Genomic DNA, 10407 nt, shown 5'->3' with positions numbered 1-10407 from the left:
GTGGCAAGCACCCAGAGCATTTCCATGCCCAGGACCTTGCAGCACCCGCCTTTCAGTCCCTGCTTGGCATTTCTGATCTCATTGGCCTGGGGGAGCCCATTGGTGAGTTACTGGAAGGGCCCAGCGGCCCGGCCTTATTCCTTTCACTGGCTTTGAGTAGGTGCTAGGTCAGTGGCTACTGCAGAGGACAAGTTGTCAGTTTAGCACTTGTTGCTAGTCCAGGGGAGGTGGCAGGTGACACAGTTCAGACAGGGGAGGTGGCAGGTGAATCGATTCCAACAGTGGAGGAGGCAGGTGGCACAGTCTGGACAGGGGAGGAGGCAGGTGGCACAGTTCAGCCAGGGGAGGTGGCAGGTGACACGGTCTGGACAGGGGAGGAGGCAGGTGGCACCGTTCAGCCAGGGGAGGTGGCACCGACTGGACAGGGGAGGTGGCAGGTGAATCAATTCCAACAGTGGAGGAGGCAGGTGGCACAGTCTGGACAGGGGAGGAGGCAGGTGGCACAGTTCAGCCAGGGGAGGTGGCACCGACTGGACAGGGGAGGTGGCAGGTGACACGGTCCGGCCAGGGGAGGTGGCAGGTGACACGGTCCGGCCAGGGGAGGAGGCAGGTGGCACAGTTCGGCCAGGGGAGGAGGCAGGTGATTCATTCCGGCCAGGAGAGGTGGCAAGTGACACGGTCTGGCCACAACTTCCTATTTTGTTTCCACTGCTACAAATTTGCATTAAAAGAATCTAAAAATATGCAAGCAGTTTCCTACTATTCCTTTTCTACCAGAGTAATCCCTTGCCATAGGGAGTCACCAAATGGGCCGTGGCAGGGAGGTCCCTGAGAAACTCTACTAAAACATGACCCATGGTATGAAAGCATTAGAGAGCATGGGGCTGGGCTATGTACAAGCACACAGAAGACACAGTCCCTGCCCTGAAGCATTCATTACCATCTAAAACAAGGCACAAAATATTAATAGATTCTATGCCCAGAAGGGACCACTGTGCTCATATGGTGACATCCTCCGTCACACAGGTCATGTAACTCCCCTGAATGAATTTTTGTTCAAACCAGAGCAGATGCTAAATGGAGGAAGAAGAGGTCCAGGAATGGCTTGTGTGGTTATAATGAGCACAACTGGGCTGCTCCACCTCCTTAGGCAACGCATGCGGTTGCTCGGTTTGCAGTCTCAGGTTTTGCAAGCCGCTCTTGAAAAATCTTGGGCCTGATTTTTGGAGGTGTTGAGTAGCTGATGCCAATGGGTTCTCAGCACCTCTGAAAATTTACTGGCCCAAACTTCATTAATGCAGAGTTAGAGTTGTCTGGCAGCATCTCATACCTGTCAGGAATGTCAAATGCACCCAGCCTGAACCCACTGAAACCCAGGGGACACTGAGTCCTGGTGTCACGGACTCGTGCACTCTCTCGCAGGGCCGCCCAGAGGATTCAGAGCCGAACTGCCACCGAAGACCTGGAGCAGAAGAAGCCCTTGCCGCTGAATTGCCAATGAAGACCCAGAGCGGAAGAAACTCCAGGTCTTGGGCAGTGAAGTAGGTCCTTCACTAGATCCGGGTGTGTTTGGCGGCACTGAAGGACCTGCCGCCAAAGACCCGCCGAAAATTCTCATGGAGGCCCCTGCGGGGCCCGGGGCCTGGTGCAAATTGCCCCACTTGCCCCCCCCGCCTGCTCTCTTGGCTCCGTACGGTCCCTGGGAGGAACCCCCTTCAGAGCAACAGCCCTTCTCAGGGGTCCACTCTGTCTCAGGATTTAAGCCGTAAGCCCTTCTCCCTCCTGGATCCGCACCTCTCTGAGCCCTAAGCACCACACACCTGTCTCTCACCATGGGCCCCTTCAAGGAGTCCACTTGCTCTGAACCCCGGGGCCTCCATACCCAGAGGGAATAATGCAACCCTGAGCTCTAGACCGTAGTGACTCTCAGCCAGCGTAAAACAGGAGGTTTATTGAATGTCTGAACACAGCACAGGAAACTCTCTGGACCCTCAGGCTTAGCATCCCTCAGCACAGTACACCTAGGTGTGTCCAGCCTCCAGGTGGGCACTGGCTGCTCTCTCTCCAGTCCAGAAGCCTCCTCCTTCCAGCCAAGCATGCTATATCACCAGCCTCAACCGCTCCTCCCCTGTCCTTTGTCTTCCATCCCAGGTATACAGGTCGCTGGGGCCCTCTCTCCTCCTCTGGCTGGAAGTGGTTGGTCAGGACACCGGGGTCCTCTCTCCGCAGCCCATTATCTTCCCACTGGCCAGAACTGGCTGCCGGGGTCCCAGCTGCTAGGCGAGGCCACACCTGGTCCTCTGCAACAACAAACCGTCTCCCCCCACCTCATTAAACATGTAGCACAAAGGGAAACCGAAGCACGCACACACTATTCATGTAAAACCCTACAAAAATCCCCAACTTTGTCACACCTGGTACGTCAGCCCTGCCCTGCAACCTTCACTTTGCTCTGAGCCACAGGGAATGTACTGCAGGTGGGCACCTGCAAGCACTGCCCTGTAACAAGGCAGAGGAAATGTGCCCTTGATGTGGGGGACCCCGAGCATATTCTCTCTGCAGCTGTTCCAAATGCCCCCTGCTGCACTAGGGATGGCTGCAGTGACTGGTCAGGGATTGCTTGCAGCAGGTGGTCATGCTGCAATGTGAGAGGAGGGACACCTGCACCCAAAAGACCTGGCCTATGTGGGTTGTGCAAAGAGAAGAGTACAATGGTCTGTGGCCAGAGGTGTTGTAACAGTGGGAGCCATGCCTGTGAACTGAAGAGCAGATGTTCCAGAGGGATCCTTAGGACAAGGAGTGGGAACACAGGGCAGCTTTGCACGGGGTGGTGAAGTGATCAGGGTCAGGCAGGCCACTCATAAGAACACCTCCTGTTACCCTGTAGCATTAGTGAACACGACATAGGTAACTAATACAAGGTCAAATCTAGTGATGACAAGGCCGTTAATAGGGAAAGGGCAGAGTTAAGGTTGCAGGGCAAGGCTGCTGTAGGAGGCCCTTCCTTATAACCTTTAGCTTAATGACTAGGGGACACACCCTGCACTTGGGAGACCCTAGGGCAAGTCTCCCCTGCTCCTGATGAAGCAAAAAGATTTGAGCGGTGACCTACCCCCTCAGGTGAGTGCCCACACAGCTCTACAGGGTAGTCCAATATGGGCCTCTCTTAATCTCGCATATGAAGTTGTTCCACTTTAATTAAATTGAATAAATCAATATTAACTGGGCCAGAAAGTTAAAATCATTCTATAGCCTAGTGATTAGACCCTTGTTCAAATCCCTTCTCCACCTCAGGAGGAGGGGAGACTTGAACTGGGTGTCATCCTGGCTGAGTGCCCCATCCCCTGGGCTAATTATTGCAAGGGAAAGCTGCTCCCCACTCCCAGACCCTGCATGCAACCTAGACAGCCAGCCTTTTTTTCCCCTTTTTCCCAGAAGCTCCAACATTTCTAGGGGCCATGCGGAGACATGACCCCCTGGTTTGTGTACACTGGATGAATTATTGTAGAAAGCTGCAAATTATGTTGTGTTTACTTTTCACAACGAACATAAGTTACTGTTTGGGCTGAGGAGAGTACCCAGGTGCCACATTAGTCAATGTTGACCTTGCGTCAGTCATTACAATAGGGCTCTCTATTCTGGGTACATTTTCTGTTGCTCAGCAACCCCTGTGATCATGCCAACATTGATGAACTGCAGCTACTTGGTTTTCTTTGATCACACTCAGTCCCATTGTTCAGGAAATGAGGAAGGAGCACAAGGCATAATTACAGCCCCCGAATGCTGCTGCTGCTTCCTAGAATCTTTCACTCCCCATCTAATTAATGCTGTTTGCCTTGGCCAAATGTGTAATACAAAATCTGGGAGTGGGGCGGGGCACTTTCGAGCACTTTCAAACATCATCTCTTACCCTAGAAGCTTTGCTCTCAGAGCAAAACTTCTAGAATGAGCTTCTGCAGAACAGAGGCAGAGAGTAACTAACACGCACAACACACACCCTCAGAGAGCTGTGAAGGGCAGGACTCACACAGTACCTGCGTGCTGGGCAGGTTCAATAGCCACAGCAAGCCACCTTCAGCCACTCACTGACTCTGATGTCAGGCTGCCCATGAACCCTGACTTAGAGCCCCAGTCATCCTCTGGTTCCCATGCAAATGACTTTCACACTAGCTCCTCAGCATGGCTTGGGCTTCAGTGGAAGTCCAACTTTTAGCCTGTTGCTTCCTCAGAGGGGCAGTGGATACAGTGTATTATTTGAGATCAGTCTCCATTGGAGACTTTCCAGTTTGGAAAGGATCAGAGCCGGAGTTTGAACCTCAAGTGTGGACAAAAAAAAGGGATAAGAACTGTAACATTTGTATGTCACGTGATTATTTTAGGGGTGCTGTATGTTAGGAACCCCTGGCTCAACTGACCTCAAGTTTGGACCATTAATGCCATAGGTGACAACTTTTCCCAGTTCCAGTGGGTGCTTGCACCCCCTTGGCCCTGCCCCAACTCCACCCCTGCCCAGCCCCCATTCCAACCTCTTTCCCAAAGTCCCGGCCCCAACTCCACCCCATCCCTGCCCCTACTGGACTTCTTCCCCAAATCCCCACCCTGGCCATGCCTCTTCCCCAGCACACTGTGCTCCCCCTCCCTCCAAGCACTTGCTGCCGTGAAACAGCTGTTTTGCAGCAGCAAGCACTGGAACTAGGGGAGAAGCAATGCACTCGGGAGGAAGCGGAGCGGAGGCAGAGTGAGCTGGGGCTGGGTGAGGCAGGGAGCTGCCGGTGGGTGCAGAGCACCCACCAGTTTTTCCCCACGGGTGCTCCAGCCCCGGAACACCCACAGAGTCGGTGCCTATGATTAATGCTACTCTAGATCCTCCTGAAGATGTCATGTTTTGTAAAGAAAAGCTAAAGCTGCACATAGATTTTAGAGCACTTAGAAAAACTGACAGTTGAACAGTGAACTAGTCTCCACTAGTCTCTATAATGGTGCCACCGCCTGACTATAATCACATTCTAGCATTTCAAGTTTTGTACCGAAGAGTAAAATACCTAAACTTGGGGGCCACTTTTGCAAATTTTGGTCTTGAGCCAGATTTTCAGACCCTTATTTGCACGGATATATACCTGTTTGTTCAGAGCTGAAAGGCAAGTAGGTTAACCCAAAACATCTTGCAACCGTGCCTGACAGTGGGGAGAATCACCCTCTGCTTTACCTGGGGGGCTGCTTGTTGATCCCACACATGCAGCACACAAAAATGCTATGTAAGGCAGTGGTACATGATCTTGAAAACTGACATCACATCCTGTGTCTTTTTCTAAGAGGTGCTAAGCACTCCCCAGTTGGTTTGAATCAACGGGTGTGTCAGCCCTCACCCCCTCCAAAAATCACAGCCACAGGCTGTAATTACCAGACTGTAGGCACCTGAACCATATTCAGAAGGGCTAATCACCTGCTAATCTCATGGGAACCTTTGGGGACTTGGTAGTGTTCAGAAGCCATTAAAAATTAGTGACTGCCATCTGTCAGGGTGGATACAAATAACATTTTTAAAAATAATGGATTTTTATTTAATTACATCATTCTTTTTTAAAATAAACCTATCTGAAATGAAATTATGACAACGTATATCAAGGTCTAAACTCTCTATGGTCTAGTATCATTTAAGCAACAAGTTTGCTGCCGAAGTTCTAAAGACAGTCTAGTCACTGAATTGGGGGAGTCCCTGGCTAAGTACTTGGACCCATAGGTGCCGACTCTGTGGGTGCTCCAGGGCTGGAGCATCCATGGGGAAAAACTGGTGGGTGCTTAGTACCCACCAGCAGCTCCCTGCCCCACTGTTCCAGCTCACCTCTGCCTCTGCCTCCTCCCCTGGGCTCATCGCGTGCCTGCTTTTTCCCCCAGCTCCCAGCACTTGCGTGGCAGAATAGTTGATTTACACGGCAAGCACTGGGAGGGAGGGGGAAGGACAGGGAACACAGCGCACTTGGAGAAGAAGCGGGATCGAGGTGGGGATTTGGGGGAAGGGGTCCAATAGGGGCAGGGAGGGGGCGGAGATTTTGGGGAAGAGGTTAGAATGGGGGTGGGGCCAGAGCAGGGCCAGGGGCAGCGCGAGCACCAAATGGTGCTAGCACACACTGGCACTGGGGAAAGTTGGCACCTATGCTGGGAACAAAGTTTGTTGATATGCTGAACCAGCTTTGGACAGTGGTAGGCACTTCTGCAGTGCATGGAGAATATTTTCCTCACTTTACTTTATTCAACTAGTTCAGTTTAATGACTAGTTCATTCAAAGTCGAGAAACTGACTGGAACTTAAAAAAGAACAGGAAAGCTTGTTTTCCTCTCCCAGTCAACAGATAAAAATGAGATATGAGGAGATGAAAACTAGATCTAAAATCTTGAGAGACATAGTGACCAAAAACAATCAGTTCAGTTCACTAACAACAGCTCATACTTCCCTTGGTGAATAATCAGTTACTTTTAAAAGTAAGACATATTTTGATAAATTTAGTTTTTTCTTATGTATCCAGAACATTTAAGGCAGTTTTATTTAATTAATAAATTTAATTAATCCAATAATAAGAATACAGCAGTAGGGATCTATTACCGACCACCTGACCAGGGTGGTGATAGTAACTGTGAAATACTCAGGGAGATTAGAGAGGCTTTTCAAATAAAAAAAACTCAGTAATAATGGGGGATTTCAACTATCCCCATAGAGACTGAGTACATATCACTTCAGGATGGGATGCAGAGATAAAGTTTCTTGACACCTTAAATGACTGCTTCCTGGAAATCTAATCCTGGAACCCATGAGAGGCAATTTTTTATTTAGCCCTAAGTGGAGCACAGGATCAGGTCCAAGAGGTGAATATAGCTCGACTGCTTGGTAATAGTGACCATAATATAATTAAATTTAACATTTCTGTGATGGGGGAAAACACCACAGTGGCTCAAAACTGTAGCATTTAATTTCAGAAAGGGGAACTACTCAAACTTTAGGAGGCTAGTTAAACAGAAATTAAAAGGAACAGCACCAAAAGTGAAATTCCTGCAAGCTGCATGGAAACTTTTTAAAGACAGCATAATAGAGGCTCGAGTTAAATGACTCAATTTACCCCAAATTAAAAAAACACAGTAAGAGAACCAAAAAAGAGCCATTGTGGCTAAACAACAAAGTAAAAGAAGCAGTGAGAGGCAAAACAGCATCCTTTAAAAAAGTGGAAGTTAAATCCTAGTGAGGAAAACAGAAAGGAGAATGAATTCTGGCAAGTGAATTGTAAAAATATAATTAGGAAGGTCAAAAAAGAATTTGAAGAACAGCTAGGCAAAGACTCAAAAAGTAATAGCAATTTTTTTTTAAGTACATCAGAAACAGAAAGCCTGCTAAACAGCTAATGGGGCCACTGGATGACTGAGATACTAAAGGAGCACTTAAGGACGATAAAACCATTGCAGAGAAACTAAATGAATTCTTTGCATCGGTCTTCACAGTTGAGGATGTGATTCCCAAACTGGAACCATTCTTTTTAGATGACAAATCTGAGAAGCTGTCCCAGATTGAGGTGTCGTTAGAGGAGGTTTTGAAATAAATTGATAAACTAAACAGTAATAAGTCACTAGGACCAGATGGTATCACCCAAGAGTTCTGAAGGAACTCAAATGTGAAATTGCAGGACTACTAACTGTAGTCTATAACCTATCATTTAAATCAGCGTCTGTACCAGATGACTGGAGGATAGCTAATGTGACGCCAATTTTTAAAAAGGGCTCCAGAGGTGATTCCGGCAATTACAGGCTTGTAAACCTGACTCGAGTACTGGGAAAACTGGTTGAAACTACAAGTAAAGAACAAAATTGTCAGACGCATAGATGAACATAATTTTTAGATAAGAGTAACATGGTTTTAGTAGAGGAAAATCATGCCTCAGCAACCTACTAGAATTGTTGAGGGGGTCAACAAGCATGTGGATAAGGGGGATTCAGTGGATATAGTGTATTTAGATGTTAAGAAAGCATTTGACAAGGTCTCTCACCAAAGGCTCTTAAGCAAAATAAGCAGTCATGGGATAAGAGAGAAGGTGCTCTCACGGATTGGCAACTGGTTAAAAGATAGGAAACAAAGGGTAGGAATAAATGGTCAGTTTTCAGAATGGAGAGAGGTAAATAGCGGTGTCCCCCAGAGATCTATATTGGCTCCAGTCCTATTCAACATATTCATCAATGATCTGGAAACAGGGCTAAACAATGAGGTGGCAAAATTTGCAGATGATATAAAACTACTCCAGATAGTTAAGTCCCAGGCAGACTGCGAAGAGCTACAAAAGGATCTCTCAGAACTGGGTAAATGGGCAACAAAATGGCAGATGAAATTCAATGTTGATAAATTCAGAGTAAGGCACATTGGAAAACATAATCCCAACTATACATATAAAATGATGAGTCTAAATTAGCTGTTACCACTTGTGACGGTCCATGCCCTAGGGTCAGGGCAGAGTGGCCTACCGGTCACAGTCTATAAAGCTTCAGTGTGGGCCAGTGCAGCCTAGCGGCCGGAGTCTATGAAGCAGCCCTTTGGTGCACGGCAGTGGGGCCCAGCAGCCAGAGTCTATAAAGCCACTGTGACAGTCTACATCACTAGGGTCAGGGTAGCATTGCTTAGTGGTCACAGTCTATAAAGCAGCCCTTCAGGGCAGGGCAGCGTGGCCTAGCGGCCACAGTCTATAGAGCCACTCTTCTGTGCAGGGCAGTTTCTTTTGTGGGTAGTTTCCTCTGCCTCCACAGCTCTCTTGTGGGCAGCTTCTTCCCTGGCCACTTGTTTATTATGTTCTTTTATTCTTTCCTCAGCTTCAAATCTGGCTAATTCCAGTTTTTTCTGGACGTCACTTTCTGTCATCCTATCTTAACTCGAAAGTTAGAAAGAAAAAATAAACCAGTTGTGAATTCCCTTGTAGGAAGTTAATTACCCTGTCCTCAGGCAGAGGAAAAAATCTCCAGCTGCTCACAGCTTTAAATAAAAAAACCCTCTCTGCTTTCCAAGCAGCCAACAAAAAAAAAGGGGGGGGATTGTTCTTTTAAAATCCTACTGGGCTTTTAGTTCAAAATGATCCCACTGTGCTGCCACCATGTCAGGGTTCCTTCCCCACTCTGAACTCTGGGGTACAGATGTGGAGATGTGCATGAAAGATCCCCTAAGCTTATTTTTAAAAGCTTAAGTTAAAATTTCCCCAAGGCACAAATTCCTTCCTTGCCTTAGTATCGCTGCCACCACCAAGTGATTTAAGCAAACATTCAGGGAGGGCCACTTGGAGCCCTACCTTCCCCAAATATCCCCCTAAGCTTCTACACCCCCTTTCCTGGGGAGGCTTGAAAATAACATCCTCACCAATTGGTACAGATGAACATAGACTCAAACTTTTGGATCTTCAGAACCATGAAGAATCAATCGGGTTCTTAAAAAAAATAATTTAATTAAAGAAAAGGTTAAAAAATCACCTCTAAGATCAGGATGGTAAGTACTTTACTAAATAACAAAAGACTCAAAAACACAGAGAATTTCCCCTCTAGGCAAAACTTTAAAGTTACAAAAACAGGACTAAACCTCCCTTTTAGCACAGGAAAAATTCCCAAGCTAAAACAAAAGGTAATCTAACCCGTTTCTTTTCTGCTATTACTTACTATTTTTGCAAGACTAGATGCTTAGTTCAGATATAGCTAGTCCTGCTTTGAGCAGGGGGGTGGACTAGATGATCTTCTGAGGTCCCTTCCAACCCTGATATTCTAAGATTCTATGTTTTAACGGTTAGGAGCCTATGAGTAGGTCCACACTACCCACTGGATTGGCGGGTAGCGATCAATCTATTGGGGATCATAATATCGCGTCTCATCTAGATGCAATAAATCAATCCCCAAATGCGCTCCTGTCGACTCCAGAACTCCACCAGGGCGAGAGGCGGAAGCGGAGTCGACGGGGAGCTGCGGCCATCGATCCTGCACCAACAGGACGGCAGGTAAGTCAAAATAAGATACATTGACTTCAGGTACACTAGTCCTGTAGCTGAAGTTGTGTATCTTACATCGACAGCCCACCTCCTCAGTGTAGACCAGGCCTATGAGATTAAACCTATCCTTTGAAAAAGAACTGAACACTACAAATACAAAATAAGATTAAAATTGATTATTCAAATCAAGATTTCATGCTTGCTGATGTAAATCATGGTTAAAATCAGTGATTTAAATGGCTTTGATTTAAAACAATGTAACCTGTTTACCTAAGGTCCTTATCTGACCCACAGCCCTGTACTATGAGCACCTCTGCATAGAGCCTCAAAACCCCATTGTGAGATAGAGAAGTGCTATATCCACAGTGTGGGGATGGGAAGCCAAGGTGCAGAGACTGAACAGCCCGCTCTGG

This window comes from Gopherus evgoodei, unplaced genomic scaffold, assembly GCF_007399415.2.
Source record: "Gopherus evgoodei ecotype Sinaloan lineage unplaced genomic scaffold, rGopEvg1_v1.p scaffold_34_arrow_ctg1, whole genome shotgun sequence".
NCBI classification, from domain to species: domain Eukaryota; kingdom Metazoa; phylum Chordata; order Testudines; family Testudinidae; genus Gopherus; species Gopherus evgoodei.
The sequence above is the reverse complement of the archived record's forward strand: the minus strand, read 5'-3'. Positions refer to the sequence as shown.